Source organism: Strix aluco, chromosome 6, assembly GCF_031877795.1.
Source record: "Strix aluco isolate bStrAlu1 chromosome 6, bStrAlu1.hap1, whole genome shotgun sequence".
Taxonomy (NCBI): Eukaryota; Metazoa; Chordata; class Aves; order Strigiformes; family Strigidae; genus Strix; species Strix aluco.
The window spans coordinates 15,784,015-15,808,842 of record NC_133936.1 but is presented as its reverse complement, the minus strand read 5'-3'; the positions used below and the strand labels follow the sequence as shown (position 1 = coordinate 15,808,842).

The 24,828-nt window shown below is 38.8% G+C and overlaps 1 protein-coding gene across 1 annotated transcript in view; it reads right to left on the bottom strand.

Annotated features, from left to right (window-relative positions):
- Positions 1-24,828, bottom strand: part of CNTNAP5 (contactin associated protein family member 5) — a 294,595-nt gene that overhangs the window by 190,418 nt on the left and 79,349 nt on the right. The gene's annotated exons all lie outside the window — the stretch shown is intronic.

Sequence of the window (24,828 nt, the reverse complement as noted above, 5' to 3'; positions counted from 1 at the left end):
TTGCTAAGCAGATACTTAAAAAGCTAGGAAATGTCAGCATTCAGTGCCATAAAGACTACTGTGGACTCCTCCCCTCCTCTCTATTACATGGTTATTTATTATTTCTGCAGGACCGTAGTTTCAATTAGCAGTTGAGAATGTTCCTAGAAAGCTCTAATATTAGATGCACTTCCTCAGTAAAGCAGGTGTTGCCTCTAACATATTCATCCTTGCAGAACTTGGGGGGTCAGCAGTAAACGAGCAAGAGGAGAGCAAGCCAGAAAAAAATAACGGTTTCATTCATAAAGCTGGGGAAAATATACTTTAATCCCACCTGCACCTCGGAGACAAAAGAAACTGCCAATTATGAGATACCAGTTTTATGGACACAAACTGTAGGTGAAAGACAATTATGAGTTTTGTTCTAAAATGTTATTTACTTTTAATCAAAAAATGCTGATTCATGGGAAGAGTTCCTACAGTCTATTATGAAAGCAAGTCAGAATAACTGCTATTTTAGGGCTTTCAACCAGTTTGGGAATTTTAGGCTCAAAACCTTATTGACCCTCATTCACACCTGGAATGTGGGCATTAAAATGGAAATGGAAGGACCATCTGTAACCCTGTTTTGGATTGTGCCTTAAGGGATAGAGGTCTGGCCTCACTTCATTTAGTGCTGGTTTCTCCATCCCCTTGCTTTAACCACTAATCCCTGTTATTAAAAGATTCACCTGGAAGCAGAGAGACACTGCCTCAGTGTTCCCAATGACAGGTCACTTCTGCCCCTCAGGCAACTATTTCATCTACTTTGCCTTAAATTACTTGGGCGAGGCCACCTTGGAAAGGGTACAATTGCAGGAAAACCATGCAGATGGAAACGCTAAGAAGCAGCAGCAAGCATTACTCTCCTCATCAGCAAAAGGTTCAAGGCCTCAGCTGCCAGGAGTATGCTTGTATGCCATCCAGTAATTTTTAAATGCAGAGCAAGTATCCATTCCTGGGAATAGAGAAGGTATGTTTATTTTGATAGCTACTTCTCACTATCACCAGGGCTGGTCTTTCCAATTCACAGCAGCAATTTTTAATGCGGCTTTCTACCACCTCAAAGATAGCGGTTTAGTGGCTTAATGACATGACTAGGGAGGCAACATCTCTCTCTGGCACAAGACACGTTCTTGCTCTCACTTGTTTTTTTCTTTAAACAGGTTGAAGTCTTGTTTTCAGCCTATGCTAGGTGGGGGAAAATAAAAATCTATTTAAAATACTGTGATCTGATTTGCTTTACCAGGTAGTTTATGCAACTGAAGTAAATTGGAATTTTTCTTCAAATGCATATAAGCTGCTGAAAGACAAGTTTTATTCGCCTTAAACTAAGCTTCAAAATTAATGTATGCTTTTTCTTTGTTATACAATTCACTGTCTGAAAAATCATAATAGCCCATCATCCCTTTTTGATGGTGTGAAAATAAACAAATATTTGTGAAATAAATTTTCTTGTGAAGTGTACTTCAGAATTTCCTGTCAAGAAATGAATAATTACATTTTTGGAGCCAGGTTTGAAGAGTATACAGTGAATACAACGTAAGGCCACGTACTGAGGAGAAAACAAAATATCGAATAGTTGCTCATTAATTAAAGACTATCCAGTTTGTATGCTGAAAGGAGTGGAGGATGCTGTGCAAAAAATAGTTTGTGAACAGGTAATTAAAGCCCTTCCTACTGCATACACATTAGGGGGTCTAATTAAGTTAGCAATGACATTTTCTATCCTTCAGGTTTCTAACTTCACAGCTTAATAATGTCTTTTAACATTTCTTCTTCATTTATAATAGCTCTCTATAATGCCCCAACAAAACATTTATACATTAAGATATTTCATATAAATGCATCTGCTTCTGGGTTTGTTTTTTTTTTTTTTGGAAAAGAATTTCTCAGTCTTTATATCACAGACATAAAATGAAATATGTAGCACTTTCTTACCTACCAGGAAATGCAATACTTTTTTTTTTTTTTTTCCCCCCAGACTCTTTGAGCCCTTGGAATATGCTGTGGGATCTCCATATTCAGCTTCACTCCAGCTTTGGAGTTAACAGAAGAAGAGCTCTCAGTTACACAAGAAACAAAATTGCTGATATCTGTACCACGGATCTACAGATAGGTGGGATTACCATAGAAAACAGTCATTTCCCAGACATTTATAAAACTCTCTCTTCTCTACAGAACATTATGCTTTTCCTATGAGCCTGGGCAAACCAGGTAAGAACAGGGAAATCTTCAACCCCACTTTGCTTCTTTCTTCCCTCTTTTACAGAACCAGTTTAAAGCAAAGAGCATAAATTTAAAAGTGAAGTGTGCATATGTGGGAATCCTCTAGTGTGCAAAACACTCCTTCCCCAGCTCTGCTTCTTTATCCTAATAAAGAGTGATGTTTTTCTTACTAAAACTTGAAAAGCACTGTCGTACCCAGCTACACCCTAAGAAACATGAGGATACAGACCTCTTGTGCTGATGAACACCGTCTTTCACTACCATACTTAAAATCTTCCCTCTTTCCATGAGCTCTGCTTTCCTCCAGGGAACTCTGACAGGGAACAGCTACCAGCAGGTGACAGACCTGGACCCTTGCCTTTTCCTCTACCACACTTGGAGGTGTTGAGGATCCCTAGGGCCAAACTGCCCTGTCCTGCACCCAGTGCTACTGGAGAAATACAGAGTATTATAGCTAAAATCCACACCTCTTCTCCATAACCTCCATCCCTCCCCTAGGATTAACAGAACTAACCACCACAGCATAAAGTACAGGTTACGTACACATTAAAGAAAGCAATGCTTATAAATTACCTCTTCTCTGCAGCGGACAGTTTAAGCCACCACATCTTCTTATCACTAAGATTTTTCTCCATCTAATTCTATTTGCTGTTCCTCAGTGAATATCAACAATAACTCATTTAGTTTTAATGACATTAAAAGTAGAGCCTGTCCTTGAGATAGCATCTAATTTTTCTTTATGAAAGCCAACATAAATTCTATGTATGAGGTCTCTGACAGCCTGGTAATAGAGGTGTTGTTAAAGTGAGCTAAAAATACAAACCAAGAAAAAAAAAAAGTATCTTTCAGAGGAATCATTAGAGAAATTGATGAGGTCTGTTTGCTTTCCTTGCAATCTCTGAGGACACATTACGTATATAAAGCATGAGCTAACACTAAGTCTGTCACAAAAAGATACTAGTTGAACAGATCTTGACCTTTCCTCCATCTATGCAATAAAGATAAAGGTTATAACAGGAGCTCTGCAAGAGCCCCTTATTATAGTTATCTCACACTCCATATGAGAGTTAGTAAACTTGTAGCTATTTTTTTTCCCCTCTAGGCATCCCCCATGCAGGGGGGAAAAAAAAAAAAAAAAAAAAAATCAGGCCCTTAAGTCCTAGATAAAAATGCATATAATTAAAGGAACCAGACTAACGTTGCCCAGGCAACTAGTTCTGCTATTTCCTAACTTTCTGCTTGACTTTGTAGCCTTGCTATTTATATTTGTACATAGTTGTGTATCTGAATGTAATTATTAATAGATTTGTGAGTTTGTGATATGCACAGCTGAGTGCTATTGCGGTGAGCGAATTTATCACTCAGTAATAACAAAATTAACAGTACAGTCCTGACCTATACATAGGGTCTGAACAGAACACTGAAATACATAAGGAGCTTTTTACACATGTAATACAGGATGAGACACTGTTTCACTGATCTAATGATACCAAACTACTTTCACACACTCAGGAGATTTTTCTTATGGTGATTTGAGACCTCTCTGCAATATGGCAGAGAATGGGGTGAAGGAACATAATTGCCATGATAAACTGAGATGTGGAGAACAGGAGCTGAAAACAGACAGACACAGCGTAATAATCCAGCTGCAGAATTACTTAATGCAGTGTGGTGCCAATGCCAGAGATTTGCCCACTGTCATTTCAATACAGGAAATGTCAGTCTACACTTTCTCTGAAGAAGATGCCCCAGTCCTGGGCAAGGACATACCTCAAGCTGATTAAATATGAACATAAAATTTCCATCCACATGTCAAGCAATGCAAACCTCCAAATGGTTCATGATGAAAAAAATTCTGCTGAGTTGAAAATTTTGTGGGAGAGAGAAAACATCAAAGTTGCACATTTCTCAGGAGTAGCTACCAGAAGAGAAAGTATAAAAGAGATGCACACCCAGGCTGTGCTTAGGCAGGCCACCTGATGTAGTATTTACCTTGTTCCGATACCACATGCATCACTAACACACTGATTTTGCTCAGCACTTTTATGTGTTTGAATTACACATGTATCTCAGGAATACAAGATCACTATATGGTTTGTCCTATGTAGCTTTAACTTAAGCTAGTAACAGGAAGAAAACGCAACATTCATGGGACAATTCTGTTGCATCATTTTCTTGTTCTGTCGTCTCTAACTGCTCTCCTCAGGGAAAAAAAAATACATTTGTGGAATTCTTTTTAAATATATTTTATCGAGAACATTAACTGCATTCTTATTTTTACTGACTGCGGGAGAAAACAAATAATCCTATTTGCATAAAATGCTGATGAGTCACAGAGTTGGTTCCCAGAGCAAATCAAAATTTTGTAGTATGTCAGTGGTGTATTTCACTGTTGTAAATGTTATGCATGACTTTATAGTTTGACACACACGCACGTCAGCCTGCAATAAGGAAAGGGCATTTTTAAAAGTTACCGGTCATGACTGATAACAGACTCTTTTTACAGAAATCCCTACTGGAGTCTGAAAATGCAAATACAGACAGCCTGCCTGAATGCAGAACAAATGAGCCTCATAGGCAGTCCTGCTGTCCTGGCCTGCTGATTCTGCCCATGGGGGTATTTTTTGGAAGTTACCATGTGCTCCTCCAGGACAACGCACCCAGATTTTCAGTGGCAATAGGCACACCAGGAAAGATGGTGGGGAGTGGGATGATGTGGCTCAGTCAAGATATTTGGGCTAGACAAGGTCAGGGTGCATGGGTGGATGTGCTGTACAGTTTCTCCAAAGTCCTGCATTTGGGGTGGCTGGAGAACCTTAGTAAGTCTCTTAATTCACGTCCCTCTCAAAGAAGAATCAAATACATCCATTTCTTTCATCATGAAGGTCTAATTTTAAGAACACTGATGGGAGTTTCCCTTCGCTTCCTGACCAAAAGCCAAGAGAAAACAGAACTAGGCTTCGTGCAACTATGCAGCTAAACTGTGATTAGACATGCAGTGGTACCTGATGAGTAAAATACTCCATTAAGAAACTTTGAGTTGTGTTCTTGTATTTGACATCAGCTTTCTGTAAGACTTCAGGAAAGTCTTTTTTCTGTTTGTGCTCCAATTTCTCCAAGTTTGGGTCTTGCCTATCCATTACTGGGTAGCAACAGTAATGAAGTATTGAGCTTTACAGTAACAACTCCTACACATCTGTTTAAAACAGAAGTATTTGTGTTACTGCAAACAATTACTCATAGTGTAGAAGGGAAGTCAGTATGTCTGGAAACAGAACACTATACTTCTGGAAAAGATAATGGTACTCTGTAAAAAATGAAAGTAAAGTGCATATCAGAGATAGAGTAGCTAATTATCTCAAATAAGGATTCAGTGCCCAACCAAATTACCATTGCAAAACATTACTTTCACAGCTGTAATCTGGAGAAAGCAGGTAGAAAAGACCTTAGAAACAAATTCCTAACCGTGGGTGAAAGAACTGCTCTGCCAAGATCCAGTAAGTTTCTCTGAGTCTGCCAACACTAGCATTTTAATAGCCCAGATGAGTAGTAACCTTTGGCAGGTTTGGGGAAGTGGTGTGGAATTAATGTTAACTCCTTTCTGAAAGGATTTGTTTACCCTCTGTTTTGTCATGGGTGCTAAAAGGTCAGACCCAGCCCTGATCCCGAGCATCATTACATGTTTCTTAATGCTTCCAGGACACTCAGATCATGAAAACTAAGAAAAACATTACAGCTAATGTGCATGTTACTTCTGAGGGTATCTGATAGCCTCAGGAAGAGGAAACATCCCTCTTGGACACCTAGCAAGAATGCATTATAAATATAGACCTACATTAATCTGGGCTAAAATTCAAGCAAACTTTGTGAAGTCATGCTGCAGTAACCACTTGCACAGAAGAATATTAATTTGAAAGTTGGTGATAAGCCAGCAGTGATGCAGGAAAGTTGAAGGTCATGATTTTGCCCAGAAAGCAAAAAACCAACAATTAAAAAAAGAAAATAAATTAAAAAGCTCCTCTCTCTTTTAGGAAACTCCAGGACATGTCAAAACTTAAACAAAAAATGCAAATGATCAGAAATAAAAGATAAAGAGACAGATTTTTGTACTACTGGTAAAGCTTCTTGCAATGTTTATTTTCTAAAGTGAGTAATAAGGAATTATTTGGAATTCTGGATTCATAATTTACTAATCACACTGCAGGGCTACATGTTGAAAATTGATGATAAGGTTTATTCATCAATAAAGTAATGAACTGAAGAGGCAGCATGTAACTTAGGAACCTTCCAATTAGGTAGCCCTAACATTTTGCCAGCTCAACAAACCTTTTTTTTCTCCCTTTAATTTTAAGTTTAAAAAAAAATTAAAAAAGAGAAAAAACCTCATGTGCAATGTTTGCAGCCCAAAAACATAAACCTTACTAAACAACCATATTATCTATTTAAAAAAAAACACAACCTTTTCTCTCTGATCAAAAGATGCAATCAGAAGATGAAAACATGAAAGAGTAAAAGTTAATACCAATATACAATAGACATTTAAAGATCTTGTAAGCATCCATGCACACAGTAGGATCCTTTGGGGCTCTGTATTCTCATCAGCCAACACTGCATTGTCCAGAGTACAGCTCCCTTCCTCCACCAAGTCCTACCTCTTTGGCCACAACACTTGTCAGGACCTTCCTGAAGGAAATTCAAGGTATGTCTCACTCCTGTACAAATGTTTTTGATGATCAGAGCAACTTAAAAATTGTACCACATTGGTTTTAGTTCATAATAGTGACAAAGTCACCAGGGGTCAGAACTGATATTGGTGCAACCAAAAACCAAGCTATTACCAAAGCTTGAAGAAAGCAAATTCAGACTAAACTATGGCATATTAGTACATGAATAGCATTATTCTGTATGTAGTTCCAAAGACCTCTCTGAAGTTTTGCTCACTGTGTAGCAGGTCCACAAGATCCTCAAACATTACTAGCAAATTGCAGCACACAAGGAGTAATGAATCCTGGAAACGACCCTTGGGATCATAGAATGAATCCCAAGGCCCAGTATAACAGACACAAATAAAAGCTTTATTTACAGCTTTCTTTTTGAGAGCAGTAATGGACCAGAATTTTCAGTTGTATTGTAAAGTCAAAGGAAAATGAAAAAATTCCTCTCTGGATACACGACTGTCCTCTAGCAAAATTAGGATACAGTGACTTTCAGAAAAATAAACTTGACAAAATCAAGATTTTTTTTTTCTTGGCTTTTATTTCTGAAAACTTGAGCTCATGCTGTTTCTTACAGGACTAGCACCAAAATATTCCCTTTGCTACTTACCAGAGTAAATAGTAAAGTATATTTTTTTGACTGCACTACATTAAGGTTTAGTAGCTAAGTGGCAACAAAACCTGTGCTATAAAAGTTAATAAAAACACTACAACAAATAATATTTATGGAAATTACATCCAGCAAAAACTTTGAAAGAAAAACTAAATAGATGTAGCAAAGCTACATTAAAGAGTGTTAAAAAAAAAAAAAAAGAAAAAATTAGAAATGAAAGGTGAAAGAAAGAGGAAAGGGTTGTACAGAAGGAGCTCTGACAAACAGTCTCTATAAGCAGGAAAGATGACTCATTGGTCTAAATAAACACTGAAATGTGCCAATCTCCATATGAAGCAAACACCTTCATTGGCATAACCTCCACTGTGCCCCCCAATAGCACCACTTTAGCATGTGCAATTTTTCTAACTTGCATTTTCATATATAGTTTAGCTTTTTACCAAATGAACCGCCCCAGGAGTATGGTGCCTTGCCTCACAACATTATTCTCAGCCCTCTTTTAAAAAAAAAAAAAAAAAAAAAAAATCAATACATTAGAAATATAGTTTTAACAGATTTGTTACCTTCCCATTCCACCTGCTATCTCACCCATATGCAAGTTGAGGGGATTCTTGCCAGCTCAGACATTTTGCTCAGTGGCACTGACCATCTCACACCTCAGTATGCCACAGAGGCCCAAGAAATCAGTGTCTGCAGCAAATTTTTAAAAAGGTCATATGTACAACACTGAATTAACCCCCAAACGCACACTGATTAAGCAGCCTTTGCTCCTCTCTTGTTTGTGAATGTCAGCCTTACTAATTAGTAAACTCAAGCAACTAAGCTCCCACCCCTAACATGCTCTTCTCTGCCTCTTCCTGGAAAGTGCAAGGGAGTACATGAATGGCAGCTCATATTTGAGATAAAAACAAACAAGCAAAAAAAGAAACATTTTTTGTTCTCTTATACATACTTCTAAAATGCTCTGATCTATCACCCAGAACGGAGGTGCCTCTGGAACCCAGCAGAGGTAAAGGCCAAATGACAGTTCAGGATGGTCTGAGTGCAAAAGCAACTTGCATAAAGTAACTCTAAAGTTTTGTAGTGAGCTCTGGAAACCACGATGCTGAAGGACACAGCTGCAGCTCCCACAGTGAGGAGACTGACAGAGGAAACCATTTATGCCACTTAGTAAAACGTAGATGCATTTGCTCAAACAACAAGTGACTGAGTGGGTTTAACAAGCAGGATAATAGCTTAGGATGTCATTTTGATCTGAATACATAATTAAAGGAGATCAAGGAAAGGCTCAGGTTTAGAAGTGGCCTTGAATATCTGCAGCCTAATTAAGAATTGATTTTGCCAATCACTGCCTAGAATGCGAGTCTTCTGTTTGCACTTGGTTTCCAGTAAAACCTGTCAGCTGCCTAAACATCAGCATAGCTTCTACAGGCATTACCCACATAGAAAATATGGTGGGTCCAAACCTGGCCTAAAATGGTTATATACAAATCCTATGGGTTGCTATCTTTTAGCTTTAGATTACTCATGACAAGTGCAATCAATAAGGCTTGTTAGCCTGAGGCTCAGAAGGGCTGTAGCTATTTTTTTCATCTTAGCCTGTATGCATAATATGATAGGGCGGTGAGGAGGCACAGATGAAGAAGTTTGTTATTTATGACAATATCAATCAATGCACTCTAATACTAAATGAATTAAGTAGCACTGCAATAACTGGCTTTTCTGCTGCAACTTTGGTTTTTAAAAACTGCACAGAAAAGTGATATTGATCTGCCTAACTCTACTGCCATTTTATTACAATTCTCTCACAAGGGAACAGAGTCCCTCCTACCAGTGCCCCAAAATTTTTGTAACCATAAAACTAGATTCATCTAAAGACTCACAAAAGGACTTCAGCAGATTTAAGCCTTGGAAATTCAAAACTGTGATTCTAAACCTCTCAGCAAAGCATCTGGTTGACCCAGAAAATTCCTAAATTCTTTGACCATTGACACAAAGGTTCCCCAGTTTCCTACAGCTGTTTTCTAGATGCCCAGACCTGCAAGTCTATGCAGTCAGTTATTTTGCTGCTACCTAACATTGGACCTACTGAAGGTGAACCTACAAAACACTCAGAATTCTCCAATGCTAACAGTGACCTCGGCGGTGTTGCAAATGGAAGTGGCCAGAAGGAAAGAAGGTGACATAACAAGAAACAGGTACCTTGGGAATGAAGCACCTGCGCTCATTCGGAAGTGAAGGACCTGGGTCCAGCATCTCATCTGAAGGAAGCCTCACCACAGAGCCATCATTTTTCTCATTGTTTGTCACTACTAAAAGAGCCATTTCATTCTGGCTCACTGGGCCAGAAGATCAGAAAACAACAGGGAACCCAAATGCAGCTCTGGGCCAAAGCCACTCACCTTATCATGGGAAAACCTCAGGAGATGAGTCATTTGGTGTTAATCAGCTGTGCTTTCATCCCTGAAGGAGGTCCAAAGCATACCAAGACCTAGAAGAATGACCCAAGGTAACAGGATATATAGGGCTGCACAGAGATGAAAAATCTGTGTGATTTCAGCCTTTAGCCAGCTATAAAGAACGTGGGAAAATTTCAGCCTATTTGCCAAATCTGAATTACAGTGAACCCATTTACATAACCACGTGCTTGAAAGCTAGCAGGTGTAAATGGGCCAGAAAGGTAGTGATTAACGTATGATGAAGAAACACATCTAATCAGAGGATTTAAGAAAAATTGATATAAGACAAGGCCAAGACTCACTGTCTAGGGCTGCTAGACATCTATGACTGTGCCACCATCTGTGGCACTGTGATGTTATGTTTATCATGGTGTTTGCTGCTGCCCAGACAAAGAAACCCTCTGGGACCATCTAATGCTACATTAAGTTTTGTGCCTGAATACATAAGGGTCCCGAGAAGGCAACAAAAGAGTTCTAGTTACTTTGTAATGCTACAGAAAACAGCATGAAAATCAGTGCACAACTTAATGTGCAATTGTGTGGTAATATCCAAGAATTTGGCTGAATACCTGGACATCCTCCAACTACCCTTTAGCCTGCCTCTTTTTGCACCTCAAAGCCAATGCATTTTCAGTTTTTGTAAGGTCTATTTGGGGAGGGCAGAGGGATTGAGACAAAATACTTTCTGGTAGCTACAAAGCTATCAAAAATGCAGTCTAGGATAAAATGGTTTTATTAGTGACAAGGGCTTTGGAGACCATGAAATCAACAAGAGTTTTCCTTGAATGACAATATTGGGATGGAGACCACCAGGGAAAGGCTTTGGTGGGCATGGAACCAAACATGAAACCTGGAGCCCATAAATTTAATCTAATATGGCCACTGAACATCTATCTTTTATGTAGATAAAATGCAGCAAATGGGTGCTCTGAAGTGTGAATAGGCTTATTTTTAGGTACCCACTGAAAGCATCTCCAAAGAGGAAATGCAAGTGTCTTCTGTGTGAGGGTTTGTTTTGTTGTTGGTTTTTGTTTTGTTGGTTTTTTAGACCTGGAAGAATAAACAACCATTGCAACTTATAATAAGGATTCTGTTAGTATAGAACAAACTTTGATTTGGTGTATGCAGCTAGAGGAAATTTGCTTCCTTCCACTTCCTTTTTACAACCAACTGTATGAAATAAGAGCCTGGACTAAGTCCAAGGGACTAAACCAATTATGATAAATAGCTAAATTTGTGAATATGTAGAATCAACTGATCATCGCATAATTACTTATACTCCTGAGGCTATGGTAAAAACGTGGCAGCAGAATCATCGTTATTTTCATCACAGTAATTATAAATCATCATCGTTGCATTCTTGCAGATATGGCTGGATGAATGCCACCTGAAACTCTGCCTTCCCTCTGTCTCTCAGATTTGCTTCTCCACTGTCCTATGACTTTAATTTATTTTTACACACACACACAATTGCTCCGCATATTTGCCAATAACTCTTCAGAACTGCCCTAAATATCTGTGAATCTTTAATTTCATAAGAGTATTCCTTGTAGATCACCATTTCTGTTAACCTTTATAATGATGTATGCGTTACCACGTGCACGTATTTCTCAGGGTGAAATAGCGCACATATTTTACAAGGCCATAACCAAATAATGTCCATGGATTATAAGTATAGGTACCATTATAAGCCTTCAAATACTAAGGCTAAGCACTAAAAGCTGACCTCCAGCTTAGTAGACGGAAAAGAAGAAACAAAGTTAGGTGAAGGATAGTGAGAAGTCAAGGCCTTATTTCACAGCAATGTGCTTCTGCAGCTTGTTTTAAAAATCAGACTGCAGATATGCATTTGCTTCTAATGACTGTCCAGCCACAAAATGTAGGAAAGAAGGTGGCCCCTCAGGATGAACAAATAGGTGGAGAAACAGTTTTCCAGGGGGGAAAAAAAAAAAAAAAAAAAAAGGAAAACAAACTTCACAGCAAATGAGAAAACTAAGTAACTTTCAAGTTCAGCAAGTATATAATTGTATAGCCCCTACTCTACAGTATGTTATGTTCAGTACCTAATTACAGGTGTGGGATGAAATCCTGGCACCACTGGAAATTTTATTATAGAGTTATTTGGAATCAACATTTCAGATTTTCTCATTTCTAAATTGTTATGCTTCATGGCTCATTCTGCAAATGTAAATGCATGAGCTAAGTGCCCATATGTTTGCCAGATCGCAGGCTAAAATCCTCATTTAGATGAGTAGTTACTTGTACCTGAATAACCTCACAGATTTTAGAAAGCATTGTTCAAAGTCAGTTACTACTTGCTTTAAGTGGAGGTAACAGAAAGTGGTCCCACTAAAAAGGAGATACTGAGAACTTCCAAAACCTCAGTAACTGTTGTCTTTAGATCCTTTTCCATTTGATAATTTCCACAGAGAAATTAAACATCCCTCTGATCTCTGTAGGAAACTAAAGGCTATCTAGATTTTAATCTCTGCTATCCTCTTCACTATAATATATACTCAAGTTGGAGAGCAACCAAAACAAAAGCAGTTTACTGTGTCTGATGTGGCCCTGTCTGATGGGATGAGTTGTTAAAGGAAAAAGTAAAATGAGAGGAAGAAGAAAAAAGGGGGGGAGGGAAACAGTATGAAAGGAGAAGTTGTGAAAAACTTTTTTCACTCCTGCAGTACACAAAATTCTCTCCTCCTACAAGGAAATTCAGCATCACACCCAGAAGCTTCTAGACATGACTTCCATGGCCATCAGGTTTCAAAGAATCGGTTTCTCAGAGGGTGACTATCTTTCCCTTTCTTTGTGCATATTTTTATGAGTCCCACAGTTCTGCACATAGCAGGATGGGAGAGCACATCTGAATGCTTTCTCCCTACTATAGTACCTAATCGTGAAGATTTACTGCCAACAAGAAGTTGCTACCTGTAAACGTGTCAATCATGACTTACATGGCTGCTATACAAATCACAACTACTTGAAATTTTAAAAATCATTCTACAGGGATAGCTTTTGCTTTGGCTGACTGAACTTTGTTATGGTTTGTTGGGTGTAATTTGTTAACACAATGTGCTCTCCACAGAAGTCAGCTGCACATTTCAGCTGTCTGAACTGATGTAAAGGACTAAAACTTGGGAAGGGATTTAAATCTCTGCTTAGATATCACAAAACTGTTTTCAACACCAAAACCAAGAGTTTTGATTCTCTTTCCAGAGAAAAGAAAACCCAGAAAGGGCTACATATATCAGTGCACTAGCTCCAAATCTTCTTCAGCATACATAATTTATGGTTTTGTTTGTGATCTTGTAACAAGAAACAAACTAAAATTTGAAAGTTTAAAGAGATTAGAGAGTGCTTATAAAAGACCACATATTGGATGCACATAAAAGCCTGACTATATGCATCTGGGACACAAATTAAAAGCAAGAATAACTACCTATTGTAAAAACATGTAATGAACACAGTAACAGATGCTTGAACAATGTTTTCATTGTAAAACAATGCCATGAGATGGAAATTTTTCCTAAATTTCTAAAGAATAGTTTTTTTCCAGAGACTGCTTTATCAGAAAAATACTGAAGTGTGCCCTCTTCCTTGGAGAGAAAAACTCTTCCCTGAAGTACCAGCTGATGCAAGAAGGCAATATCTGAAAGATATCCTTCAAAAAGGATGAATTTTGGTACCTGCTCTTCTGACTAAATTCTATCTGTTTTTATTTACTGAATGATAGACCACAAAAGGCTTTTCAGGAGGCATTTTTTCTCTCCTTCTATTTAATTTTTTCAACTGAAGTTCAAATGAGAAAGCACCAAGAAGCATCTGCTGAGCATATGCAACTTTCAAGTATTACCATTAAAGGATACTGCTAATGGAAAATTTTGTTTACTGGGCACACATATATTATGACTGGCATACAAATACTTTCAGTCTGAAGGACTTGACAAGGAGAGCTGAGTAACTGTGGACCAGCTCTGTAGTGCAACAGCAGCTATCTGTGCCCAGAGACTACCAGGAAAACTGAGGTTTGGGTCTGACACAGAGGCAGTAGGTCACACTTTAGCTGTTTAGGAAATCTCATCAAAGAATGACATTGAAGTGTAAAATAGGATTAGAAAACATGGATCCAGAACTCAGATTGCAATTTTCTTTTGATACTACTATAAAGTACTTGAGACTGCCCTGCAGCTAAAGTCTTGAGACTGTCCTGCAATCTCAAGAATCTCAACTCTCCCCCAACAGCACCCAAAGAAAGGATTTGAAAGCATCAGCCAAAAATGGCTATAATCCTAGTGCCAAAAGGGCCTGCATCTCTTGGATTTGTAGGGATTTATTGAAGGAGATTATATAGAATTGCTAGGCATTGCCAGAATTACTTTAGTCTTCAAAACAGTTCCCAAGTGGAAGGTGTAAAGTTCTTTTGGATCAGCTTTCTTAAATTAACTGCCACAAGTCTGGACGCTTTCTTGACTTTCTATCAAGACATAGACCCTCCTGAGGCAACCATGATACATATTTTAAACGGATAGGTCTAATTTCCAAATAGAAGCTGTTCAAATGAAATCCTTATTTTCGAGAGCTGAACCTAAACATGAAATACTCCAAGACAGTTAGTCTTTCCATATAAATTCTCCAAAGTCTACCAAACCTCATCTCAGGAAAGCAAGAATCTTCTCCAGAGAAGATTTGTCCTTTCTTATCACTGATGTGGGACCCTGAATATTTGAAATAAAAATAAGTGACTCGCATTAAATGTTCTCTGAGTACAACTGTTTGACTAGCTTTTATTTGAGCTGAATCTCTTCTCTCCCCCAAGCTGTAAAGGTATATATATGGAACATTTTATCATGTTTTCAGGACTGCATTTCTACCCCCAGCTCATGAATACTTATTCCCTGAAGAATGAAAGTTCTTCAAGTAATACTACTTCAGGATTTACTCTCTATCTTGGTTTGCTCACACATTATTTTATCTTTGATTACTAACTCCACAAACATAAACTGAATCCTGCAGAACAGGTCTATGCAGCTCCCCAAAAGTGTCAGATGCATATTAAAAAGTTTCCCAGTTAAGTCAAATTTCAAAGGAACATGGACAGGCTTATTTATTCTGCAGACACTAATTTTTGTTCTTAATTTTTTTGTACCTCACGGGATCTTCTAAGGATTTCTATCCTTCCCCATTCCCCTGAGAAACAGCTCTGAGAATCAAAAGTACAATTGGTATAATGACCTTCAAGATTAATGATTATATAAGTGTTTTTAAAATTCTCATGCACTCAAACCTGGAAGACATTGAAAGAATATAAAAATATACACCACACATTTGGAAAGACAATGTATTAAAAGAGGTCCCCCCATACTAAGAATTTTACTTGCATTCATTTTTGAAAATATCAGTAATCTCACTAATTATTCTTTCTTTTTTAATTAGGCAACATATCTAATAAAATCTATTAAATATTTATATTTTGTCTATATTGGGCATTATAGAAACACTATTTCCAGGCTTGGAATATTCCAGTCCAGGCACTGGCAGTTAAAAAAAAAAAATTAATAAAACTTGCTTCTATCAATGGCATTCTATCAATGTTTAATATCTTAATAAAATCACAGACCTAGAGTGGTTTGCAATGGTTTGTTTATAGCTTGCCTCTTCTTATGTGCCATTTCCACTACACTTATGTGCCATTTCCACAAGCTTCTCGTTACAGGAATAATCTAAAGTTTAGAAAGGGCTCAGAGCAAAATAGGTACAATCTTAAAACAGTTACTGAAGACCAAGTAAGACCAGCAGAGCTGATAACCTAGGTAGTTATTTGAATTAATCTAATCTAAGAGTGAATTAGTGGAAGTGACACACTTTTCAGCAGCAGGACAACTTGTCTTATTTTATAATACATGATAGTACAGTAAGAGTACACCTGCTAGCCAGGTCTCCAAAAGAACTGGCTGTTAAAACAGCTAGAGCTATTCTCAGTTGTTCCAAAACGTACCAAACAACTGCAAAGAAACTCGCTAAGACCTGAGTTCTGGAAGCATATGGATTGAAGCACTATTTGTTCCATACTTATTTATAATTTGTAAAGGCACCTATTTATAGCTTCACATACCATAGAATTTTCAAACAAGAATAATGAAACGTGGTCTACTGATATAAAGAAGTTGCTGGATGAAATCCCCCATCTGAGAGGAAATGTCCACTATTTTCCACATTAACCATCTTAGCATGCTGCCACTAACATTTACTCTCTTAGTAGATGCCTGGAAGGGAAAACAATAGCTCTCTGGCTGTGGCAGACGAATCTGCTGGAGGCAGTTGGAAGACATATATATTTTAGGGCCAGACTTCACCAGCCAGAACCATACCAACCAGACTTTCCACTCCAGTTGGCTAGGGCCATCACTGTGAAGTCATACTCTCTAGTCCCTAGCATGAAGCAGCAGAGAGACAAGATCGTACAGAAGATCTAGAATGTAGGAAAGAGAAATCAAGGAACATTTCACAGCCTTCCTGTGCTAAATGGTAACAGAAAAGGTACATTTCAGGCAACTTGCAAAGGAATAAGAGCGGGAGGTCAGTGACGATGTCACAGACTGGAAATAACCACATTTCTTGTAGTTTCCTGGGTCAGGGTGAACTGCTGCCAAATACCAAGCATGGAGCATTACTGAAGACATTACTGATGACTATCATGTTAATACCAGCATTAAATTCTCTAGACTCCACCTTAATATCACTTTACAGTTAACCAACTATAAAAGCACATTGTAAGGTCACAGAATTCATACAAAATTCAGTTAGCTTAAGGCTAACTCAAGTATCTCAACACTAAAGGGTAATTTGCAATCTAAGTATATCCATTTTATTCAGGCATAAATCCGTACAGAGTGTACTTAGCAAAAGCAGATATACTGACACTTTGAATTATCCTCCCAATGGGAGAAATGCCTTGACAATATCAAGAAATAGATAGACTTCCTGAGAACGTGCTCAAGAGGCCAGGTTTGCAGCCAGCTCGGTAAGCTAAACCAGAATTAGAAGCAAATTAGTAACATCCAAACAGCATCTCAGAATCAGACAGTCTTAAATCATAACAGTCACAAATACAACAAATGGATAATAGTTGCCTCTTCAAAACCTGTAATAACAGAGGTCTTATAGAAAAAGTGATGAAAAACTCTGAAAAATCTTGCTTCCTGCAGCAAGACTGAACTGGTTCCTTCATTCCTACTGAAAGTAGCAATTGGCTTTTTTTTTTTTTTTCTTCTTTGCTTCTTAGAGCAAAGGTGATGGAAAAGAAAATAATCCATAGTACTTACTGTTTAACACCTCTTTGACTGGCAATAAGTATTATGCATAGAGGAGATTAAATATATCTGAATACTAGTACAGCAGGAAGCAGTATAACAAGACAAGCAGAAACTCATTTTCTAATCCAAGCAAACAATATAGGATTTCTCATCACTACAGGTGGAATTTTGCTCTGGCCTTGCCTGGAGGGCATTAGGACTAGAAGCTAAAAGATGCTTTAGAATAAATTAGCACATCTATAAATCTGACAAGAAGATTAATATTCTAACTATGCGTACAATAATTAACTCGCCAAAACAGTTCCACGATCATTATCCAACTAGAGTGGAAATGGGAAAGTTTACAGCACTCCTGTAGATTTATAAGCCAATTAAGAGTGACCCTCCTCTAGATTTCATTAGAAAAGCCTCGGGTTCAGCAGAAGCTCACACATGCAAGTAAGAATTTTCCTGAGGAAAGGGGATGCAAGGGATCTTTATCACCTCTATTAAACACTTTTCCTGCTCCCCTGATAATTGCATATTCTTAATGCATCCTCAGCCTCATGTCAACTCTCCAGCCTTGCACAGCACCCTTGCACCTGCAAGAAGTGGGACTGACACTATGGCACTTCTCCATGGGGAAAGCTCTGCTCTGTACCTTGCATGACCTAGGTGTCATGGTCCAACACCAGAAGCATACTTCCTATCTTGTCATTCAGCTTTGGGGTTCAGGCTTACAGTCCCCCTTCCACCCAAAGCCATCTTTGTCCTTCCATGTGCAGCTGACAGCAGATGTGTAAGAAGCTTCACCAACTAACAGTCAGCTTCAAACTTTTGCTTAATATGTGCAAGTATGTGCACGTATTTGCACAGAGTATGATGTATCTCCTTACTGTCTATGCTATTTTTCCCCTTCATTGGCTTTCTGCACAGATTCATTGTTCTAAGAGCCTTCTCTGCCACTGTCAGAGCAGCCTCCCTTTATCTCCAATTCCACAACTTCCCTTTCTCCTTTCAAAACTTAGTCTAAAGAACATCTCTTTTCTCCTTTTGTTGCATACATCTATGCCTGCTCCATCCCCTTTCTTTTGTGTCTTCCTGCATAGTTGTGTTTTTCAGCCTTGTAAAGTATTTTCAATATAGCTAGCATAAAAATTGCTATCTAAAATGAAATACCATTGTATCACAGCCCAGACTTTTTGTCCCAGTAATATACACAATTTGGACTGACTCAAGCTGTGGTGTGTATGCAGGTAAAGTAAATTCTGAATTATTCAACACTTAAAAACACTGAAAAATCATTTACTTGTTACAAGCAATAAGATTTATGTTTTATGTCTCCCAATCAATAGCTAGTATGTCCACACACAGCTGATTTATCCATATTGAAAATATAATTATAAGTCTAGTTTGCTCTGAACCACAGAGTCCTTTTGTAACAAGATTATTTAAATACAAATGGGGTTGGAAAATTGGTTTTAAATGGCTAATCTGTCTTGTCTTCAATTCCAGCTGCAGAATTTACTAACATCATAAACACAGGCTGAGTGAAAATGTAAGAGGTTTTCTGATTCTCCTCGCGATCTGTCTATGCAGCGCTCATTAACGGTGAAGTTGATGGGAGCTGTATGCATGCCGTGAAAGGAGGATAATAAGCCTTGTAATCTCTATAAAGAGAAAGGGATTTTTACTAGTGATATGTTATATATACTGGCGTGCAAACGTCTGTCTTATCAGCAGCCCAATAAAGAATTTATGTACCCGGGTCTCAGATGCACTGAAGGACACATATGCCATATGGGTGGACAAAACCTATACCCAGATGGCTGGAAACAACTCCTCAGGAGCACCACTTGCAATATGGAGCATCAGACATTTGCAAAGACATGATTAGGAAAAGTTTCATCCAGGCAGATTTATTCAGGGATTATAAAAGGAGCTACTGCCTTCCTGTTGTTTCCACCAAATGTGGCCGATGGCCCATGACATGCAGTGGGGAAAGGCTGTGCCACTAACTACCTCCTCCTCCAAGAGAGCACTGCAGTCCAGCCAGCTGGGAACAGGCCGTAACTTTGTCCACAGGTCATGCAGATGGACTGGAAGAAACTGCAGTTCAAATCTGACTTGGGTTGAGTAGAGCTTGAAGATTTCTGCCAGTTTTAGCTTAACAGACATAGCTAAGAAGAGATTTCAACACCCTGTTTCCCTTTGCTGGAACGCAAACAAATTAAAACAAAGCAAAACCTCTGACTTCTACTTGAAATAAAATGCTTGCCTTGAAACCCAGGTGCTTCTTACACCCTTTTCAGCAATTGAGTATATCATTATTCTGTCAAAAGGTTTTCCACATAGTTATATTGCCTTCAGAAAACAAACGTATTCACCAGACTACCTAGGTCCCTTATACTGATACATAATCTCCCCTTTCAACAGTCGCAAATGAATGATAATTCGTCACCAATGAGCCATTGGTGCGAGACATTCAGTAATATCCGTACAGCAAAGCGCAAACTTCCAGCTAGTTTTACTGAAGTAGAAGCTGTATCAGCAAACCTGACAGGTCTAGTGCATATCAATATTTTATATTGATACAGCAGATGTCATCTAATGATCTCCAGGTAAAAATGATTTAGATTTCACAACCCCATCTGAGCTATGAGTCAGTGTTGACTACCTCTTAAGTTAGGAAAAGCACAGCTTTCTGAAACAAACAGCAGTAAAGCAGGTAAACATCTAGCACTTTATACACAAAAATTTAAAAAGGAAATCTTAAAAAGCTCAAAGTTCTGAGGGACATAGAGAGTACTAAAACCTGTCCTAAGGACTGCAAAAATAAGAGCTCCAAAGTTAAAGCCGGGGGGGGGGGGGGGGGGGGGGATTCATTTCCCACCCAACCATCTGAAGTGTCTCATTTTCCACAATAACCTAGATTTTAACCCCTCCACTTCCTGTGGATGAGAAGTAACCTAAGTTGCCACCTTGCCCTGAGATAGGAGACTCCTACCTTGAATCTTGCTTAGACAGACCACCGTGCCCACCCCAAAAAAAACAACAGGAGAATGTGCTGGTTTTGGCTGGGGTACAGTTAATTTTCTTCATAATAGCTAATATGGGGCTATGTTTTGGATTTGTGCTGAAAACAGTGTTGATAATACAGGGACATTTTCTCACTGCTGAGCAGCGCTTACACAGAGTCAAGGCCTTTTCTGCTTCTCGTACCACCCCACCAGCGAGTACGCTTGGGGTGCACAAGAAGTTGGGATGGGACACAGTTAGGACAGCTGACCCCAACTGATCAAAGAGATACTCCATACCATATGATGTCATGCTCAGCAATAAACTAGGGGGAAGGTGGACTGGGGGGCTGCTGCTTGGGGACTGGCTGGGCATCGGTCAGTTGGTGGTAAGCAATTGTTTTCATTTGCACCACTTGCTTGCTTGGGTTTTATTCCTCTCTTTGTTATTTTCCTTTTCATTACAATTTATTAGTAGTAGTATTAGTATTTTTATTTTATTTCCATTATTAAACTGTTCTTAATCTCAACCCATGAGTTTTCTCACTTTTACACTTCCAATTCTCTTCCCTCCATCCCGCTGGTGGGGGAGAGTGAGAGAGTGCCTGTGTCATGCTTAGTTGCTGGCTGGGGTTAAACCACAACAGTCCAGGTGTTCAGGAGCTTCACCTTGTTCCAGAGCAGTCTGTAATAATCCATGACAAATGGTAGGATTGTATTTCTGACCCAAGGCAGTCAATTCCAGGTGTACTGGATACTCCTCCATGTGAAAGGAAACTGTGATCTGCACAAACTGTGGCTGCCAGAGGGACCGAGAAAAACATGTTTGTGATACCAATTGTTGCATACCATTTGGTGGCCTTTGACTCCAGTTCATATTGGAGTTCTAGCATGTCTGGTATGGCAGCACTCAGCAGCATCATGACTTGATAGTCCAACTGCCTTGATAGTCCAACTGTTAGTCTCCACTTTCCATTAGATCAGGATCCTGTAGTTGTTTGGAAGTGAAGTTCCAGACCATTGGAAGTGAGAAGTTCTCTAGATACTTGCCCATATTCTCCCACATGCCATGTCACCCATGACCATACTCTTGCAGATCCTGGGTCATATTCCTAAATTGTTTGTTAACCTTAGATAAAACAGAAGCAATATTCCTAAGAAATACCAATAGAAGTATTTCAACTACCCAAGGACATTCAAGATACTGAGAAGTTATTGTAAGAAGGGAGAAAACAACATAAAAGAAGGTGGCAAAAGTGCCTATCTGTTTCCTCCACAAAAAGCCTCTTGGAGAAAGAAGTATAATTGTTAATTGTCTCCATGAGATGGTACCCAAAGTACAGTAATGGCTTCAGTACAGAGCCCAAATACCAGATTAAGCTCAAGGTCAGTGTTTTAATAACAAATCTCTCAGGCTAAACATCACTAATCACTACAGAGCACAGCAAACTGCAAAAGCCAACATGAATCTTTAACATGTATAGCAAAAAAAAGAGCATGGTGCAGATCACATAAACATCGAGAACAGATGAATCAATATTGTGATCTGCAACTGTTAACAGATAAAATCCCTTCTAATATGCTCTGGTCAATATGTTATTATCTCAAACCCTTTGAGCCCCATGTTGGGTGCCAAAGAGGGTTGGTCATGGTTTAACCCCAGCTACAGCTAATCACCACACAGCGGCTCACTCTCTCCCCCCACAGCAGGATGGGGGGGAAGAGAACTGGAAGGGTAAAAATGAGAAAACACATGGGTTGAGATGAGAACAGTTTAATAATTGAAATAAAATAAAAATACTAATATCACTAATAATCCATTGTAATGAAAAGGAAAATAACAGAGAGATAAGTAGAACCCAAGAAAGACAAGTGATACAAATGAAATCAATTCCTCACCATTAACTGACCGATGCCCAGCCAGTCCCCAAGCAGCAGCCCACCAGTCCACCTTCCCCCTAGTTTATTGCTGAGCATGACGTCATATGGTATAGAGTATCTCTTTGATCAGTTGGGGTCAGCTGTCCTGACTGTGTTCCATCCCAACTTCTTGTGCACTGCCAGCCTTCTCACTGGCAGGGTGGCGTGAGAAGCCGAAAACACCTTGAACATAGCCCCATACTAGGTACTATGAAGAAAATTAAATCTACCCCAGCCAATACCAGCACAGACACAGATTCCTAAGGTTGAAGCTATTAACCTTGTGATAGATTGGTACAGTGTACACTATCACAGATTGTGACAGTGGAGTCCACCCTGGGGTGCTGCTTTCCTGTCCCTGTGAAATGGTTCACTCCACTGCCTTCCCTTATGTTGAGGGTGACGGTTCTTTCCTAGAGGTGTGCAATACAGAACTTCCCTTTCAGCTATTTAACAGACAGATGTTTAGGACAAGCATCATGTTGTGTTTGTCTTCATTTCATCCAAGGGTCTGGCTTTTATAGAAAAGCCTTCAACATACAGCATGCTGGACAGCACACTTCTATTTTTCTTCTTAGTTAGAAAAAAGCCTAATGAAAGGATTAATGCCAGTAAAAGAGAAACACTGCAAAATTTGAAATTATAATTCTATACAAGCTTCTGAAAGCCTCTTTGGCTTTCCTCTTTGTGCTCTGAATAGCTCTCAAGATCTAATTTAATTCAGTGAAACAAATCTAAAAGTGCCAGGAAAAAAGAATCAACTTTTGCTTTAGTTAAAATAAAAATTGTACAGAAGGAATTCTTGATCTTCATTAATTCCATGGGCAAGCATACAAGCTCCTAGGTGTTAATGAGACTTGCCAGTTTAGGTGGCTGTAGAGTCTAATGAAACATCAAATGAGCTCACTTTGGATTTTCACTATCAGATATTTTCAACAACGAAGTTTGGCGATGCACCCCAACCATCTCTTCAAGCCGTCTGCCTGGGGACTTGGAGCAAATTGTTCTTCTGGACTGGAATTATGTTACTGGCTCGCATGGTCAGTGTGACTTGTAAAAACTAATGTGAGGGGAAAAACATCCAAATCCTTTTCCAGTGTTACCTTTTCCACATCCAAATTCTATTTCATTTTTCCTCAGTTATATACAAAACTATCCTCTGTAGCCTATGGCATTTTTCCATTAGAAAAGCATACAAAAAATTACCCCTCCAGAAAGTAAGCCACCAGATCTACTGAAGCGTTAGAACTTGTGTCAGGATCTGCTCTGAATGAACTTCATGCCTAATCACTTAGTAAAACATGAGAGTTCAGGTTCTTCATAAATCCTAACTCACTGTTAAATGCCTGTTAGGCTTGTTCTTATTCTTGTGTGCAATATTAGGTGCCAGATCAGAAACTCACAAAATCGGATTTAGGGCATGAAGATTTGTTATGGTAAAATTCTGTGTTGTCTTTTCAAGTTTCTTCTTACAGGGAAAAATATACAAAAGAAAATAAGAGGTCAAAGGTTTCCAAAAAGGAAAGGACTGAAAAGTTAGACACATAATAAAAAAATAATTTGTCATAATATAAAATTTTAACAAGGCACATAATATTTTCAAAGAAAGAAGCACTTAAAGACACCAAGTCTGGAAAAATATCTCAGTTCTGGATTTCTAAGTCCCAAGGGTGGAAGTCAAGAGCCAGGTTAAATGATCACGATATTCAGTCCAGAATGGAATTCCACTGTTTTTAAAAATTAAAATTAAAAAAGTTTATAAGTATCTGGAGCAAAGACAGCCTAATATAACTTTATAAGTGACAGATGAAGCAGAGCCACACTTCACAACTTTATGATCATCCTTGGGCCAAAGTTGTCTTCCTAAAGGAAGAAGGATTTCCTTAGCTTTCTCTAAATTAAACCATGATAAAATAAAGACAGTGGCAATGCAATGGATTTTAAAACCGCAGAAGTTAACCTCCCTCTACATGCATCCCCACTGCCTGCAACATGCTCAGGAAAAAATTAAGCAGCCCTTCTCCCCTCTTCCTGCTGCACCACCACTCTCCTCATTCGCAGTCAATATGGTCTGGAAGCAAAATCTGCTTTTGTGACAGCATTTAATGAAGGTGCTAACCAAAGAAAAAATTAAGACAAGAACCAGAAATCTATTTGATCACCCTTAAAAAGTTCCCTTTTATTTTCATGAAGAATGTGTTTCATTTACCACTGCATACTGTCATGCTACCAGGGCTACTGATCCTCAGAACTACAGAATATAGAATACAGAATATAGCACAGGGAGGATGCTACCGTTCGTTAACAATTCACTAACAATTCACGTTTTTCATATGAAAGGAAGACTTTTAAACTTCTCCATCCACACCTGAGGTTGCACTGCTACCACAAGCAGTCCTACCGACAGCACCTGGCATGGCCACACGTTGAACTTGAGACACAGCAAGCATCAAAATTAAAATTTTAGGAAGAGCCTTGAGCACTTTTAGTGTATCTGCTAAATCATCCCACCACTCATGCTGCAGCTCCAGCCTTCTCCAGCCAAGGAGCAATTTACCACCC